This window comes from Mus caroli, unplaced genomic scaffold (genome assembly GCF_978045245.1).
Source record: "Mus caroli unplaced genomic scaffold, Mus_caroli_1 scaffold_16, whole genome shotgun sequence".
NCBI lineage: Eukaryota > Metazoa > Chordata > Mammalia > Rodentia > Muridae > Mus > Mus caroli.
The window spans coordinates 51,740,470-51,760,252 of NW_028227271.1; positions in this window are offsets into that span (position 1 = coordinate 51,740,470).

The window sequence follows — 19,783 nt, forward strand, 5'->3', positions numbered from 1 at the left end:
ACTTAATTCATCTCTTTTTGCTTTTATTTTTTTGTTGACACAGTCTCACAGTAGCCAAAGTTGGCCTTGAACTCATGATGATCCTCCTGCTTCACGGTTCCACGTGCTGGGATGATAGTGTCTGTTCATTTTGTTTTGACTTTACAGAGAAATAATTCAGATTTCCAGCGTATATATATTTCATACACTCATCACCAAAATAAACAGACTACCAAACAACTCACCCACCGCTTCCAAAAATTCCAGTGTGCTCTTTAGGATTCTGTGGGTTTTCTGAGAAGGGAGAAATAGCACTTGAAAATGTGTTCTGACATATTTAAGTTGTTTTGATAAGCAGCATGTTATTCAGTGAAGCTCGGAAACTTTCTCTACTCATCTACCACCAATCAAACACTTTTACATCTGGGATGAAACTATTTTCCTTGCAGGAATGGTGACACACTCTTGTTATCCTGGCTCTCTGGAGGCAGACACAAACATATTGACAGCCAATGGTCTCTAAATAGTAAGTTCTAGGCCAGCTAGCCACCAAACATTACTGAGTGAGACTGTCTCAAAAAGCCAAGAGGACATTGAATCTGATGATGACTTGATCTGGGACTACCCTTAGAACTGTGAGAAATACATTTATGTTATTTTCAACTCACCGAGTCTAAATTTTTTTCTTTTTCAGAAACAGGAGTGGACTGAGACAGACAAACAAACAAATAAAAACAAAACAAAACAAAACAAAACAACAACAACAACAACAGCAGCAGCAGCAGCAGCAGCAAAATATCCCACAAAACCAAAACCAAAACCCAGGCAACTGCAATCTTCTCTATTTGATTGTGATTTTGAACCATATCTGTTCTCAGACAAACTTTACCACACAATGTGCCCAAGAGTTTGAACATTTCAAGATGTGAGATGAGGTGTAGTGGTTCTCTTCACTTACATATGTTTGGTTTATTTAGTTGTGAGTTTTGTAACTATGGATTAAATTTCATTCTCCTTTAATCGGCTCCCAGGTTCAGTCTGCTATGGGTTCATATACAATCTAGGCTGCACTACAGACAACTCAAGAGAATATATTATTTCACTTACTATATGTTATTCTTTGGTTTTAGCACCTATTTGCAAAGCTTATTTCAAAGTTTTCCAGTGAACTTTGTGAAATGAAATCTGCTACCTCTCCTAGGTATATATGTTGCTGTGGTCTAGATTATACTATTTTCTTAGTGTCTATAGCAATTTCTACTACATAATAGTTGGATAATAATGCTTATTAAATAAGGTAAGCAAAAGGATGTATTTAAAATGTTAGAAGTGGTTGTCTGAATTGTATATTTTTATATAGAGATATTTTATAAACCACATTTAAAAAAATTACAAGTTTGCCAGAGCTCTCTGAATATATATATATATGTATATATACACTGCAGAAAATCTAAAAGTTTATAAACATGTCTACAATCTTGGTTATAGGTGTTTTTTATTATATAACATTTTCTCTGTAATAGAACAAATGTTGCCAGTTAGTAGTTTGGGGAAAATAGATGCCTCATAAAAATAAGTCATTTATAAAAGTCAGAGATATAAATAACAATGCAATTTCCAATGATCTCAAAACGATCATAAATTTTTATGTAAATGAAGCAGCCTGTGAATAAAGACAAAGAAAAGGCATAAATCTAACGCGCTTTATTCTAAGAGTAAAATATACAGCAAACCATTGACTTGAAGTGCTGAAAACCCAGCTTACAGAAGTCTGTTTTATTCTAGAAAATTTCAGACTGTGTATAACACAATATTGGGGAAACAACTGCCTTGTTAATAGTAAGAATGAACATAATCTTAGTCTCACGGTTTGGGAGCAGTTATCAGAAAAATAAAAGCTCTAGGTAGAAATGTCCCCCCAGGGATCATTGAAGGTAATAGTAGCTGAAGACGCCAGTGGAATTAATCTTGTGAAAGATTATTAACAAAGGACCTACTATGAGGCCTTTTGAGATCACTCTTGGCTTTCTCCCTCTCCTGTGAGCTGCCTCTTATTTCCATCTGCAGTCTTTGCTTTACACCAGTCTTTTGACTAAGGGAGGTCCCATTTGTCAATTGCAGATCTTCTTTTCTGTGCCCATGGAGTCCTACACAAAAAGTCTTTACCTTTCCCTACAGGTCAAAGTGTATCTCTTACCATTGCTTTTAGCAGTTTCAGGATTTCAAGTAGTATGTCAAGGGTCATCAATCAACTTACAGTTGGTTTTGTTCGGGGTGAGAGATAGATACCTAGCTTCATTCTTGCTTCTTGAAATCTATGTTCCTGACACCATTTGATGAAGATGTCACTCTCTCCAAGGTACATTTTAAATAGCTTTGTCGAAGTTAGTGTAGCTGTAGTCCTGGGGCATTGTGGTCTGTATTCTGCTATGGTGATTGGTGTGTCTGTTTTGTGCCAGGACCACGCTGTTTCCTTTACTATGTCTCTGCAGTATAAATTGCAACCAGACCTGTGGATATGTGTCTCAGTGTTCATTTTGTCAGGGTTGCTTTTAGCAGGATAGATATTTTTACAAGATTAATTCTTGCAATCCATGATCATAGAAAATCTTCCTATCTTCTGGTGTCTTCTTGAATTTTTTTCTTCAGTGTCTTAAAGTTTTCACTGTGGATAGAGGTCTCTCATATCCTAGGTTAAGATTATTCTCATATATTTTAAGTATGTTTTGGTGGGAGTGTTGAATGAGATTGCTTCCCTAATTGCTTTAATTAGTATACTTGCAATTGCTATGTAGATGGGCTACTAAATGCATTGTAAAATCTAATATTATATACACACACATATATATAACTTAATATATCCAAATTATATATTCAATTTATAATATATTCAAATTATATCATATATGACTAGAGCAACCTGGAAAGTAAAATTTTTTTAAAAAACATATACTTATTTATATTAGTACACTGTAGCTGTCATCAGACACACCAGAAGAGGTCATCAGATGGTTGTGAGCCACCATGTGGTTGCTGGGAATTGAACTCAGGACCTCTGGCAGAGCAGTTAGTGCTTTTAAGCACTGAGCCATGTCTCCAGTCCCCCAAGAAGTAAACTTTTTATTTTTTTAAATTTACATGTGAGAGGTCATATATGAGTCCCATTTAACATATTATATAATGCAGGGCTAGGAGTTTAAGAGTGCTATGTACCTCCTCTGAAGAAAGCGTAGAACATGTTGTAGCAGTTTTGACTTCTTTGTCTCTTCTACCTAATCTATTTTTTTCATTATGGCCTTTATCAAGAGGATTCTCAGCTTTCAAAATTTAGAAAGCAGCCATCTTCCCTTAGACACACTTTTCTCAATCAACTTGGATGAATTGATGGTTTTTTTTTTATTCCTTATAAGCTTATTGTTTTTCTTTCTCTGAAACTCTCCAAGAGTATGTGACAAAACGTCTCTTGTAAAAATGAGCTGATTTATGTAACAGTGCCTGAGGTATTGAAAATGGAAATTGGAAATTGGAAATTAACAGATTCAATTCTGGCATGTGACCAATATGTGTTTGTTACATTATCTATAACACTTGATTTTGTGATTTTTTCTCTTAGATTATAAATTCCCAAGACTGGAGCATGTTGATTGCATATTTGGTCCCTTAACATGAAGACAGCATCAAGTGTCATGTCATTACATCAATTAGTGATACATGAGCAGGAAAGAAGGGGAATAGAATCCCTCCCAACCTTCAGTTTTTCTTTGATCTGAGTCATTTCCTGGGGCATGAGGGGCTAAGGCTGGACCGTTTCTGGTGCCCTTGCATTTATATTCTGATTATGCAGCTTCTGATACTTTAACCATCAGTGGGCAAACAGTCAATGATTATGGTTTACAGAATAAAACTACTCTTTCATATTGCTTTTATTCCTCTGGGACTCTCAGAAAGTATGTGACAAAATGCCTGTATTGAAAATAAGCTGATTTATGTACCAGTACCTGAAGTAATAGAAATGAATCTTGGGAATTAACAGACTCAATTCTGGCATATATAGCATGTGACCAATATGTTGGATTGGGTCAATTTCAGTGACATTTTGTCGTAACAAATGGACATAAAACAACACCTTGTACAGTTTATAGAGAGATTTGAATTAATGTTTCTGCTCATATTTCAACAGTATTTCCTGTGACTAAAAATAAAGTCCCTTGCTGGTTGCTACTTTGTTGAATAAACTGCCAGAAGTGCAGAGTTGTCACCTTTTTCTAGTACATTCTATTTATTCCTATAGTGGTCTGTGCTTCTGCAAGAGATACTCTCTTGTATACATGTTTGCTGGTAATCTGTTCCTTCAGATTTTACATTTCTTAATTTTTAACAAAATTATGGTCTGTTTTTCACTTTTGGAGGGCTTTCAAGGCTGCCACTCTCAGTGTTTATTAGCCTCCATAGCTTCTGTTTACAACTTTACTATCACTTTTATTGTTGCTTGTTTGAAGTTAATTTGTCTTCCAACCCTTAAAATTGAGGCTTACTCTTCTGTTGGTTAGAGTCATTTGAATATATTTAAATATATATTGACTCTTAAATCGTGCATGGGCATTGCTAAGTGTCTTACACTCAGATGTTGCCTTCTATCAGTCTCAAACCTTCTCATTCAGCATTTATTTAAACATAGACTATTTTTCTTCTTTTCATTGGAAACTTTCATCAGATGTACTGAATCCATCTCAAACACTTCTTAGGCACTCCTCAGATTTTTTTCCCATCCTATTGCTCATAATAAAATGTTTTAGAATTGGATAGATCTTTGATTCATTACCCTTATCTTCTATTATGCCATTTTTCCTTTATGCAATGAAATTTTAATTTTATATATTGTGATAATATATCTTTAATGTCAATGATTCATTTTTTTTATTATTACAGTGTTAAAATATTTCAGATTCTTACCCAATTTGTCTCCTTTTTGATATCATGTAGGCGATTAAGTGGTCATTTTAAAAGACTGTTCACTAAAGGTAATATTTGTGAGGTTTCTGAATACCCACCATTGATTGTGTTAGTTTTGATTACTGCTTAGTCAGGTTTATAACTGTTAGGATGAAACTCTTCTCTATTGAGGCTTCATCCTGTCTGATGACTCTAGTGTGTGTCAAGTTGACATAAAACTAGCCAGTGCAATTACTATTCTTTGTTTCCTACTCTTTCTTTTTCCTGGTGAGTTTTAACTTTAGAGTATATGCTAAATTTTAGAGACTCTCAACTATCTTATCATAGTCTAGAATAGTGATTCTCAATCTGTGGTGTCATGGGCCCTTTGAGGGTCAAATGACCCTTTCACAGTGGTCACCAAGATCATCAGAAAACACAGATGTTTACGTGTTATGATTCAGAACAGTAGGAGAATTACAGATATGCATGAAATATTAATAAAAATAATTTTAGGTTGGTGGTCATCACTACATGAGGAACTGTATTAAAAAGTCACAACATTAGCTAGATTGAGAACCAATGCTCTATAGAGAGTTAAGTTTGATACAGATAAGGGAGAAGTTATTGGGAGATATTCTTCATCCTTGTCTGTTTTCTAACATCATTAGGTTTACACACACGTGCACGCGCGCGCGCACACACACACACACACACATATACATGATACCCATAGTGAGTATTCCTTACCCCTGGTGTATAATTATTTTGAAAGCATTGTCTCTCTGGGGTTTTAACTGAAACCCTGAGATATTCATGAAAGTCTCCTTTCATTTGCCCCAGTAAACATTTCCTTAGCACTCTGAAGCCTTGAGATTTCTGTTCAGTTCCCCAGCTTCTGGTACTGCCCCTAGCAAAGTGTGGTGGTTTGAATGAAAATCCTACCCCCCACCCCCATATGCTTGTAGATTTGAATTTTTGGTCACTAGGTAGTAGCAGTACTTGAAAGGGATTAGGATGTGTGGCCTTGTTGGAGGAAGCATGTCACTGGACATAGGCTTTTGGGCTTCTACTGCTCAAGCCAGGTCTTCTCTCTCTCTCTCTCTCTCTCTCTCTCTCTCTCTCTCTCTCTCTCTCTCTCTCTCTCTCTCTCTCCTCCTCCTCCTCCTCGTCCTCCCTCTCTCCCTTCCTACCTGCTGTCTGCTAAGATGTAGAACTCTCGGCTGACTCTCCAGCACCGTGTCTCCATGTCTACCTGTGCGCCACCAAGCTTCCTACCATGATGATAATGGACTAAATTTTTTAATGTAATCAAGCCCCAATTAAATGTTTCCTTTTACAAGAGATGCCATGGTTATGAGTTCTCTTCACAGCAGTAAAACTTTATGACCTAGTCTTAAGTCTTGCCCTATAAATGTGCAGGGTAGGAGATCTTTGAGAGTCATCAGGAGAATGCTTATGTAGGCTTTGGCAAACCTTTCCTTTGATTTGTCCTATGAATAACATGTCTTATAATCTAAGCATCTTGGTAGCTTCAGATTCTAGTCTATTTGCTTTATCCAGTGAGACCTTTGCCCTTGTCTTTATTTATGTGGTGTGAGTTAGAATATAAATGTGCTAGTTACCTTGTTCTTCTTCTGTCTTAGTAAACAGGCCCCTGTGTTGGTTATGGAGCAGGGTCCGTAGACAAATATTTTAGCTTTTTGTATACCTCTTATACCTCTCACACTCCCCCCTCCCTCTCCTCTCTTTCTTCCTCTCCCTCTCCCCCTCCCCCCACTCTCTCCTCTTTCTCTATCTCTTTCTGATAGGAGAATGGGTTTGATATCATATTCTATGTCTTCACCAAAATCAAAACCCTTCTTGACATTTGTGATTATTCCCTGACCATGCCACAATCTCAGATTTCTATTCTTTCTTAACTTCTTTCTTATCCCTAGTAAGAATGTGTAGCTTACTCTCAAGAACAAAACCATTCTTCCCATATCTTCTAAGAATAGGAAACTTCAAACAACTTCTCAAGCCAAGTTTTGTTTGTTCGATTGAAAAGTCAGACATAGTAGCCAATACAGAATGTGGTGTGTTTTCCAAATGGACTTTACATGTCGGCAATGGTGATATTGTCTGAAGAAAAATGATTAAAAAATCATTTTATGAGACCTTTTGAATCAGAATCTCACCTTACCCAGCTCTGGGAAATATACCTCACACATCTACACAGCAGGGATGCACTCCTGTAGCCTAAAGCTGAGAAGCCTGGGATAAGACTGTGGCAAAGATTAAATGAGTCATATTTTAAAGCACCCAGACTTTAGTGCTTACTAAGTGCGAAGTACTAGGTTACCTTTTGACACATATGTATGTATGTATGTATGTATGTATGTATGTATGTATGTATGTATTATGTACGTATTATATATGTATGTATTACCTATGTATGCTTTGTTCTTAGTCCATCTTTGACTTATTCTTCCCTCCCCTCATTCCTCTTTTTAAAGATTGTTTCTTTTATTTTTTTGAGAACTATAATTACATCATTTCTCCTTTCCTTTGTTTTCAGCAAACCCTCTCATACAGCCCCCTTTGTTCTCTTTCAAATACATGGCCTCTTCTTTACTCATTGTTTATATATTACTTATATGCATGGTTTTAGGACTGACCAATCCATATTGGAGAACTGATTGGCATGGTCTTCCCTGGGGAAGGCGATTTCTCCTATTCTCAGAATAGAATCTAAGAATACCACAGAACACTCTCTGTTCTTCTGGCTCTTAAAATCTTTCAACCCCCAAGTTTTGCAATGGTCCCTGAGCCTTGGGTGAAAAATCATACTCTTTTTTGGTTTTCTTCTTCTACAATAATCTCTCCTGCTGTGTTCATGTCATAGGTATTCCATTATATGGTCTTTTTTCCATCCTCCCTTAAGATCTGTTCTTCCCCTCTCACACTCTTCTAGAAAGATATTTTAAATTGGTGTTAATATGTGAAACATTTTGAACCTATTCAGAGAAGAATTATATATATTCAAATCACTAAAATATACCATGATCCAGTGTTTCTAGTTAGCTATTGAAACACTCAGTGAAATAGGTCAGCTATAAGCTTGATGAGAAATATAGAACTTGAAATCCTTTTAGTGGTCAAGATCTGTCAAAATTTCACTGCTTTGTGAAAGATGGTGAAGGGTTACTATTTCTTCCTTACTTCAGAAATTCTGAATAAGAAACTTAAGCTCAACAGGATCATGCACTGTATATGAAAAAAGAGAACTAAGAACACTGCTGTTCTGGTGTCTGCTTCATCAAAGGGAATCAGAAGCCAAAAGAGGTCTCAACATTACGGTCCACAGACAGTTAATTGTCTTAATTGTTATAAGTGATTTAGAAACTCTTAACATTTATTGAAGTAAAATAAAAATGAATAGCCCCCTAAGTCTTAGCCTCCTTGACTAACTGGCATACAGAATCAATTGTGTATGGCATTTAACATGCATTTTTAGAAAATTGGCTTCCTTTTTAGAAATGACAACCAAGGCATAGCTGCAAGGCAATCACCATCAATTACCTGATTATTTCTGTTTTAGTAATGGCATAGTTCTCAGAGGAAATAGATTGCACCATTGGCTTTTAAGGGTGATAATTAATCAAATGTCTTCTGCCCTCCAGCATAAGTTTGGAATCAACTGAGAAAATTTCTAGAAGATGAACAAGGATCAAACTCTAAGCCTTATTTTAGCAAGCATAAATTGGGGAAAAAAATCTTTAGATCTCAGGCAACAACTGTACTTTCCACTACCTTACCCTGGCTCAAACTGTGGAGCTAAATGTAGACCTGCCGATAAGTAGAGTGGTGACTCTTATTAACAGTGACTAAGAGGTACAGGGTACAAAACTGCATGTTCAGAAATGTCTATCACTAATCTGTATTGGTTCAGGTCAACGAGGCATGACCAGAGCAGAACTCAGTCCTGGTGGGCAGATGTAAAAGAGAATTGGCAGCATGCAAGTCATGCACTAGTATACATTCATTAGTATAAAATTTTATTTTAGGGTTCAGATGAGAAGTTGAGGTGAAGGATGCTGTGACATTTAGGGTGATACAAAAATGTTCTTTTGGGATGTTTCTCTGTTCTTTATATGATATAGAACTATATATTTTTGTTGATCTTTACTATTCCTTCAGATCTCCCATCCCATTGTCCAGTACAAAATAGTTCAATGTACCTATTGTATTTCTAAAGCTGTTATGTAAATGGATGCATGTCATAACTTCCAAGCATGTATGTTGCTCAGATGTAAACTAACCAACCTTTGAGTTTCAAAAGGAGCCTGGCTCTAACTTTATCTAGTGAACTCTAGCAGCCTCTACCTGTGTTCATATACTATTGGGTGGTATGGTCTGAATAATGGATGATCAATGTCTACATCCTCTCATCCACTTTGGGTACCGAGATCTTGCTTCTGAACCAATATATCTGTGTCAGAATTATCTTTTTCTACCAAGTACACTGTCCCTATTTCATGATACAGATACTGAGAAGAATCTCTTCCTTCTATTACCACCAAAAAGAGAGATACAAAAGCACTCCTGCAAGGCATTTGGCTGATTCTGTGTTGTACATTTTACTGAAATTTCGTGGAGCTAGGGATGGTGTCAGCAAGATCACAAAAATGAACAAAACATTCCTATTCTTTTATACAGTGTGCCATTATCCATGTGGTGCCTTCTACCCCATCCCTCTCCAACTTTCCCTTTATGATGACTTTACTCACAAATTAACTTGGCTCCCAGACTATTAGCATTTCTTTCAGTGTTCTCCATTCTCATTTTGAAGTTTATCACAAGGCTTCAAGGTTTCCAGTGTGGGCCCTCTTTGTGGTTTTGTTCTTCCTTCCCTCAACTGTGAGTGTGTGGAAATAGAGGGGTGGCATAGAACTTATTTCCCCGATGAGAGAAAATGTGAAATCACTATTAGGAGCATCTTGATCTATTTTGGTCTTCAATATTAATATTTTGTCTTCATTAAGTAGAAATTGGATATCTGTCTACATATTATCTATCTGTTATCTGTCTCTCCGTTTATCAGCTGTTCATTTATATATTGATTCTTACCTATCACCTATTTCTATCTTTACATTTAAAAGCTTTACTTTCCATGTGCATTTTAAAGTTTTGTAGGAATTTGATTTCTCACTGAGTTGCAATTATGTTTTTAATGTATATTGTGTGGTTTCAGGATATTTAGTATGCCTACCTCTTATAGAGTTAATGGACAAAATTTCTATGTTTGTCTTTGTAACTCTTGACATTTATACAGCTATAACTGAATTATTTTTATTTCATACTTAAATGACCAAATTAATACAAACACAGCATACTGTATTTTCCTCAGGATAGTTTTTGGTTAGAAACTAGATGGGAAAGACTACAGTCACTTTGAATGTTTGAGAGTATGCTTGTATTCAACAAGCACTCAAGCTAAGTTTTATAATAACACAATCCTTAATGTAGCTATCCAGCAGCCATGGATGAACTGGGTATTACTGGGTACCTGGAAGCAAAGCTGGAAATGAAAAGGGGTGAGGGGTCAGGAGAGGGAAAGAAAGTGATCAACTCCTTCTGGGAGCTCTAGTAGAAAATTGCAAATGCAGCAAGACCAGGCAACTCAAGCTAGGCTGTAAAACCTACATGGGTTTGTTTAGCCTACTCAAGACTAGGGGAAGGGCACACTTAATATACTTTAAAGGTGAAAGATGCATAAAAAATTCTCTAGTATACTTTCTGTAAAAAAAAAAATGCCTCTCAAACAAGTACAATGATACACTCCCTCAAGTAAGTACATTTAGGACGCCATTCAATGCTACTGATTGTGTGTATCACAGCCATCGTGTTTGCAGAGATATATGTAGAAAGCCTGTCTCTAATAAATGAGGATAGTTCTAGAGAGAGTTTGAAAGAAATGTGGGAAGCCAGTGAAGAAAACTAATATTCGTGCTTTTAATTTTATAATTTTAATTGTGGAGACTCTCCTTTAAATTTAGCTCCTTGCTTCTCCCAAGTACACTCTAATTTCTTTCAAGACATGACATTAGCGCAGTGCTCTGCATCATAAGCCCTAATGTAAGGTTTGACACATTTTTAATGAATGAAAAAATGATTTAATAAATGCAAGAATTTCCATGTTAAATAGATTTAATCCACTAACTCACTTGGGTGCATAGGTATGGACAATTCTTAGTACATATCTAAATCCAGCAGCATACACCAAGTGAAGGGACTGTAAAATTGAGACCCAGACTGTAAAAATGAAAGTCATGAGGTGACGGTTTTATGACAGTGCCTGTACACATTCAATTCTATTGCTTAGACAAGTGAAAATTTCCCCAGCTGAGTCTTTGTTTCAAATTAACTTTAGTCTTCAGTAACAGGAATAATTATTTAGACCTGCATTTAGAGGCAGAAAAAGGAAAGAGATTTTTCTTTTATGCCTCATTAGGTTGCAGAATAAGTAACACAATACAAATGTCCCTGAAAGGATTAATGATACAACTCAAGATAGCTACTATTTGTTCTAATTGGAAGTACGATCATCATTTTCTCTGATCTTCAGATCTAGGGATGAACAAGGATCATGGCTGAACAGTAACTAAGTAGGCAACTGCAAAGACACGAAATCAGCCTCAATCAGCTATTTCCAGTCTCCAGTTCATCCAGTACTGATAAGTTTTTCATGTCATTAATGCACGAGCAATGGAACTCTATGGGATAGTTCTAGTATTATTGAGTGGTAAGCTCTTGTTCTATAGACTTTAATTATATTATTATATTATATTATATTATATTATATTATATTATATTATATTATATTATATATACATATGTTGTATAATAATAAAAAGCTTGAGCCAATATTTTTAAAGGTTTTAGAAAATCCCTATAGAGATGCTGGGAACCCAAACAGTTATATAAACAGTGGCATTATAAATTCTTATTTGATCTACTTCAATTCTTAGCATCCCCATTTAGCAGAAGAAAAAACAAAAGAAATTTTTTGCTTAAGACAATTCATTATATTTTATAAGAATAATATTGGATCCAGGCACTATGCTATTACTAATAAAACAGAGCAGGAAGCAACTGTAGTTATCTCTTAGCTACCCTGTGATCTGTACAAGTGCCAATTGAAAGATCAATGAACATTGAGTCTTGGTCTTCTTCTGCCTTACATGGTAAGATACAAATATTTGGCATTGCTGTCTTTTATTGCTTTCCTTTAGTAAATGAAGATTATAATACTCCCTTCTTCATGTAGTTTTTATGAGAATTACATGAGTTGATTTGTATAAAGTGCTACAATATTTTGTATAGGGAAGACTCTATGTTGCTTTTTATTTTTCATAGAATATTTAAACAGAACAACAAGGATTCTTCTCTGCTAAATTATTTGCTTCATTGTTAGTATGATGTAAAAAATAGAATGCAGTCTGTGTGAGCATAACACATGCTAAAATTGATTACCATTGTACCCTTAGAATCCAGACTGACATCTACTGGGAAATAGGTAGCCAATAAATACTCCTTGAATTAATGTGTCAAGTCGAACCTATGAAATCCAGATATATGATCATCATGAACTAGAGAATGTTACATTCCTATAGTATAAATAGGCAGATTGAAGACCCGGGAAGAAGGGCAGCCAATTTCGGATCTCAGTAGAGCTAACCCACCTAACAGCTGGATGACCTTGAACAGATTCATTTTCTCTTATAGTTTGAAGATGATGCATTCTGCCTCCAACAGTTGCTTTGAGAATAAAATAAATAATGTAGGTGACAGTGTCTTGCACATAGTAAACAAAACATTGTTCAGAAACAAAGTAAATTCTAACATTAATATAGCACTTTAGAACTCCCCAAATGCAAATCTCATCTCATTTGTTCCTTATAACAATAGGGAGCAGTGTGGATAAAAGAGAGTTTTTCTGTGCAGGGATAATTATTCACTACATGGGAACATACTTAAAACTGCAACAACAATTTTGTGGTCTGAAAAAGAAAAAAAAAAAGATTCAATTAACGCTTTGTCTTTTAAAAAGTAAGGCAACAAAAATAATGGTTTTTTTTTTAAAGCAACTTTTAGTTATAATGACTATGAGTGCCAACTGTTGAAAATAATGGGTTTTATTAAAAGAACACAATTTCTGGCAACACTTTTTGAGGACACAGAGCAACATGCTTTCATGTTTAATTAACTTACAACACATCGCGTGGAAGGAGATCACTTTTGAGCAATGGACAAGGTTTAATCAGCTTTCCCAAGGACTTTCATTATTCTGATATTTAAATCCTTTTGCTTTAAAATTTCCACCTTGTCACCAGTTTTATCTTTTCCCTCTTCTAAGTTTTGAGCTGCTTAAGTAGGCCAAATCCATGTATGGCAGTTGCTCCGTGTGTGATTCATACTGTTCTCCATTTCTGCCACCTTATTGCTTAAAATTCTGAAGCCTTTCTGAGACTTAGCATTTTATTTGACAAAGGATTTGCATGATATTTATAGACTAATGATCAAAGACATTGATTTAATGGCTGGAGAAAGATATGAATCTTCAGAGGGAAGGGATGTAGAGAGCAGACTAATTTTATAAATGATCAACTCATTAGAGCATTAGAGGATATTTTCATGTTATGATGGCTTTTACTTCCTTGTGCAGCCTCATTATGGTGCAGACTCATAATAAAACTAAGATAATGAGGAACCTCTGTATTATTACTGTCTTCATTTTACAGATGATTAAAACGTAACTCAGAGAAGTTTAGTGACTTAAGGCTGCCCAGCAAGTAAATACTCTTAATCCGTGCTCCTTAGACAAAGAAGTAGATATGCAAGGGGTCAAAAGAAAATCTGCTCATTCTCTCTCTCGCCCCCCCTCCATCCCTCCCCATCATCCTTCTTCCCTCCCCTTCTCTCTCCCTCTCTCTCCTCATTCCCTCATCTTCTTCTCCCCCTCCCCCTCCCCTCCCCTCCCCCTCCCCCACTCCCTCTCCTTTCTGTCTCTCTGTCTCTCTGTCTCTCTGTCTCTCTCTCTCCCCCCCCCCCCACACACACATTTTGGATTTGTAATTCACAGAAATAATGAGTCTTTTCAAAGAACCCATTGCTTTGAAGAGATTTTAGGACTTCTGAGTGTACTCTGTTCTCCTCTTAGTTCTTTTCTTCTGAAGTTGAATTTGTCCTCCACAGAAAAGGGCCTTAGGTCCCATGTCTAAGGGTTTTCACTTGAAAAAGATTGGGAGCAAATATAAAAGAAATGTTGAAGTGAAAGTCATAACATATGAGTTCTAGATTTTCACTCTGGTTTTGAGAATTGTTAAAATTAAGTATGACCTCATACATATGTTTTATATATTTCTAAAATAAATGTATTTGAATTGGAGAAAAAAACCCAAGTTTGAATTTGGCTAAGAAAATTTCTCATTCTGAATCTCAGTTTTCTCAAGTTGTATGATGTGAACCCCTCGGTCACTAAAAACCTTTTCATATAAAGAATTAAAAAATCAGGGAGAATTGAAAAAAAATCTCAGTGATTAAGAACATTTGATGCTTTTGAAGAAGACCCAAATTAGGTTCTTAGTATCCTTATCCGATGGCAAAAAACTTTCTGAAACTCCAGTTCCATGGCATCTGTGTCTTATTCTGGCTTTTGGAGGCACTCATACACATGTGTAGTGGAGATAAACATGCACATGGTTCCATTTGTGTTCAATGAGAAGTCCCTGAGAAAAGCACTAATATGCTGACATCTAAGTCAGCATTTCTTAGTGACCTTGGACTTCATGTCACTGTTTACTTCTCTTGTTAATCTCAGAAAGCTTGTTGGTTTTGTTGGCAAAGTAAAATAAGGGACCAGATCTGCCTCTGAAAGCATTTTTGAGTATTCTATTATCCCATCTTGCTCATTGGTCCCCTTCTGGTACCCCTTTCCACAATCCTTCTTCTCTGAGAGGGTGGATAACTCCTACCCTGGCATGTGGCTAAGTGCATCCTTTCCCACTGAGGCCCGACAAGGCAGTCCAGCTAGAAGAACATATCCCACGTACAGGTAACAGCTTTTGGGATAGCCCCAGCTCCAGTTGTTCAGGGTCCACATGAAGACCTAGTTGCACATTTGGTACATATGTGTATGAAAACCTAGGTCCAGCCTGTGTATGCTCTTTGGTTTAGTGGTTCAGTCACTGAGATCCCTAAGGGTCCAGGTTAGTTGACTCTGTTGGTCTTCCTGTGGAGTTCCTATCCCGCTCAGGACCTTCAATCCTTCCTCCAACTCTTCTATAGAGGTCCCCAAACTCCATCAACCCTTTGGTTGTAGGTGTCTGCATCCATCTCAATCAGGTGCTGTATAGAGCCTTTCAAAGGATAGCCATTTAGATTCCTGTCTCCAAGTCAAGTTGATGACATCCTTAGATGAGCTGAGTACATATACCCTTGATCAATGTTCATATCTTCTAGAAAAGTTTTGGCAATTAAGTTTCATATCTATCTATGTATCTCTGTGTGTAGGTATATGTCTATGTATATAGGTATGTATGTATGTATGTATCTATCTATCTATCTATCTATCTATCTATCTATCTATAATCTACCTAGTGATTAACTGGTCTACTAGTATAGCCATCTTGTAAAAGCACTAATGTTAAATATTTTCTTGATTTTAGATCTAAACTGAATTTCTCAATAGATTTCCAGGGTAAACAATGAACAACTATTGTAGTGATTTTGTCCAATTATTTTTCCTGTTATTTCCCAGTTCCTCAATGAAACTATTTTGACATTCTAGGAGTATTTTTTATTGTTTGAACACACGCGTGCGCGCACACACACACACACACACACACACACACACACACAAATGAGGGGAGAAGGAGATATAGAGAGAGGTTCCCAAGGAAATGATGATCATACTTTACTGATGTGTGTCCTTTGGCCTCCCTTCTATGCATTTTTATGTTCTTTAAATGATATTTGTTTTAATTACAAATGCAATCTAAATGTGAGTAAGTAAATTACATATTTTTACTCCCTGTTTTGTTCCTTTAAATAAAAACAATTTAAAAAGCTAAGTGTCTTTTAATGGCTCACTTGTCCATAATTATTACACCTATAGTTTTTTAACAGACTATAACTTGATTCTCTGAACTTTTTCTTGAACTCGGGATAACATAATGTTACGAACTTCTGGGAAAGAACTTTTATTGATAAGGTTGGTATGCTTCAAAAGGTAAAGATGCTTGTTAACTGGTCTGAAGACAACTGGGAGTTACCTTTAGCAAACCAAGGACCATTAGAACAGAATGCCGAGGCCCAAGTATTATCAACAAAGTATCAGCAACCAGTTAAAGCCAGTAGAATTCAAGCCATCCTTACTTACCTCTCCATGGCTGTCAGTCCATTTCTGCTGGCAGGATGGGTTCTGATAAGGCACCACTAGTGATAAAATTCCAGTGATCTTCCCTTTCTTTGATTTGAACAGTCACTAGTGTGTGTGTGTGTGGGGGGGGGGGGTACCTAGAGTGCAAAGCTATCTTCTAATAGTGTTGCCGATTAGCTGTCAAATTCCCTCATAGTCTCTGATTTATTACCCCAGGAGAATTTGGAACTCTTACAGTTTGAAAGATAGCACCACCTATCACCCCTGGGGTAAAGTCTCTCCCAGAGTCATCCACAAATCATCAGAGGCAAAGCTTTCTCACACTCCCCCATCTTGCCTCATGTTTAATTAAAATTCTACTTAATGAAATTTTTTCATGTTGTAGGCATTTGCATATAATTTGATGAGATTCAAAATTTGAAAAAATAATTGAACTCCTCTCCCCAGAGCTCAAATGTTATGCTTTCAGAAAATAAAAAAGTTGTCCAGACAGAAGAATCCAAAGCAAGGCTAATCTCCAGATATGGTCATTTCCACTTTATCTATCCCTGTAACTCTATGATGAGTCTGACAATAACAGAGGAACACACATCCTTCAGAATTTAAGCCTCAAAGCCAGGCTGGAATTAAGCTACTGGCAAGTGAACTACTTATGTAGTTTGTCCTAAAATTTTGAAATATTGAACATTTATGAATTACTTGTAATGAAAAGGTAGTCAAGAGTTAAGAGATGGACCAAAGATTTTCAAACACAGGTAGAACTCAGAAGTCAAACATGGGAGAAGGCGATGGATTTTAGGTACATAAGACTTGTCACTGAAATACATATATTGTGTGACACCCTTGATGTTTGGAAGCTGTTTATCTAGGTACCTATGGCAATTATTTCAACTATTAATTAGTTGTTATTCACATGTCCAAGGAATTTAATAGAATTTACATTTTTAACACTCATGATACCAAAAGATTGTCCATTCAGTAGTAACCTGTTTGTTTGCTTGTTTTATGCAAAAAATATTACCTCATGGTGATTCAAATACAGGAAATTTTTCTAAATTTCAAAGAGGGAAATTATTGCCACATCATGCAGTTGTATAAGAATTTGCCAATGTTTGGGAAAGAACAAAGATTGTGGTCTAGTTAATTTTAACTATCAATTTAGGAATAGAAGGGTGTTTCAACTGAGGAAGTTGTTCAGATGAGGCTGACCTGTGGGTATATCTGTGGAGTACTGTCTTGAATTTTAATTAATATTTAATAGTCAAGACCACCAAGGGAGGCAACATTCCCTGGACAGGTGGTCTTGGGCTATCAAAAGAAGGTAATTAAGGGATGAGGTATTTGATGATGCAGCTGCCTTTGAATCATCCATGGTCTTGTAAGTCCTCACCCACACTTCTGTATGTATCTCAGTGAACTCACTGGTTAACTAAAAATGAAGAAGAAAGCTAGCTAAATATGAGTGTGCTAGTGAGCCAACGGCCAACGTTCCCATGGTTTCTGTTTCAAAGTCCTGCTTGTGTCCCTGCCCTGACTTCCCTCAATGACAGCCTATGGCTTGGAAATGTAAGCCAAGTAAATCTTTTCCTTCCCTAAGTTTCTTTTGCTCAGAGTGTTTTATCTCAGCAACATAAAGAATATTACAACAGCTAATTGGTACCAGAGAATTAGGTTGTTGCTGTGATAGACTTACCCCGGTGTCTTTTATGACTTGTATTCTTTGTGTGTGTGTGTGGGGGGGGGTGAGACACATAGAAGCATTTGGAGCTTTTATCTTTAAAAGCTCTTGAGTGCTGTGGGTAGAACATGATGAGCTGTTTTCATGGGAACCTAGAAGATCAGAAGAATGAGAAAAGGCAGACAAGGCAAGCTTGGCTCATGATGTTTCAGAGGGAAGCAAGAATTCTGTCAAGATGAGCACGAGAGGCAATCAGTTTGTTTTTACTGATCATCTGGGGCTGAAAAATTAAAAGTGATTAATAAGAGATCAACAGAATTCAGGGGGAAATCTGTGTGCTTTATTGAAACAGAAGGAAAATATTCTCCCCAGTGTCGTCATACAGAACCTGCCATCCAAGAGAGCCAAGGGTACATTTCAACCTGGCAGATATGCTTGGCAATGTGTGAGAGTTGCCCATGTGGTACTTATTTTGAAGGAATGAAAGACACAAGATTGAGGGGGTCATAGAGAGTGACTGATGACTGGTACTGAAATTCAGGGTCTTAGTCCCTGAGAAGAGGCCAGGAAAGGATATTGATGAAGCTCCTATAGAAGCCTCGGGATATTGGAGATGCTGGGACAAGGCGATGTCTGGCTAAAACGGCAGCAAGTATGAAGTGGTGGATAGCAGTTTGAGCCAAAGCTACAAGGTAAACTGAGTGTCCTGGGGATGGTACAGCTGGACAACTGGGGCTATTCAAGACTTTTGGAGCTCCACAGATCATGAGTGACACCAGGCATTGAACTGTAGCATTTTGATTTGCACAACTAGACTTTAGTTTTGATCCAATTGTTTTTATGGCTCACTTCTCTTTTGGAATAACAAACTATATAGCTTGGTTTTGATTTTACAAGAGGCAGGTACTTGAATTTTTAAAGAGACATTGGGCTTTTAAAATGTTGACAACATTTTAAAATGTTAAAAAGTTTAAATGTTTAACAACTTTGAGACTTTTAAAATGTATTTTATGTTGATATTAATATGAGATCATGGGGACAAAGGATGTAAAGTTATGGAATAAAGGGGAGTCCCACGCCCTCAGAGAAGAAGGGGAGGGAGAGAGAGGAGAGACTCTGAGGAGAGGACTGTGCCAGAGACAACATTTGGGATGTAAGTAAATAAACAAATTAATAGTAATAATAATAATATTAACAGTAATAAAGTGATGTGTTGATATGTCAGGCTAAAAAGAAGTACAGACTCCTAGTTAGCTTTAACATGACACAGCATATAGTCACTCAAGGAAAGAAACTCAATTAAAGGCTTTCCCAGAACATACTGTCCTGTGCGCACGTCTTTGGGGTTATTGAAATTGTTAAATGATATAAGAGGGCTCAGTCTGTTGTGAGCAGCTCTGCTCCCTGGGAAGGTGGTCCTAGGCTGTAAAAGCAAGCAAGCAGCACAACTCCTTGGTTATTGCTTCAGTTCCTGCCTGAATTTCTACCCTGACTTCCCTCAATGATGGATTGTAACCTGGAAGTGTAAGCCAAATAAATCCTTTCCTCCCCTAAGTTGCTTTTGGTCAAAGTGTTTTATCACAGCAACAGAACAGCAACTAGAAAAGATAGTATTTCCTTCTCTTTTGGAAATTATGACTCCTGATGTATACTTTGAAACTCGTAAGCTTCTTTTATAGACGTCATTTTGAATCGAGATGATTAACTTCACAATGACGAGAACAAACCAGAGCAATCTCTGTTCCCAAACAATGATGCTTTCTCTAAGA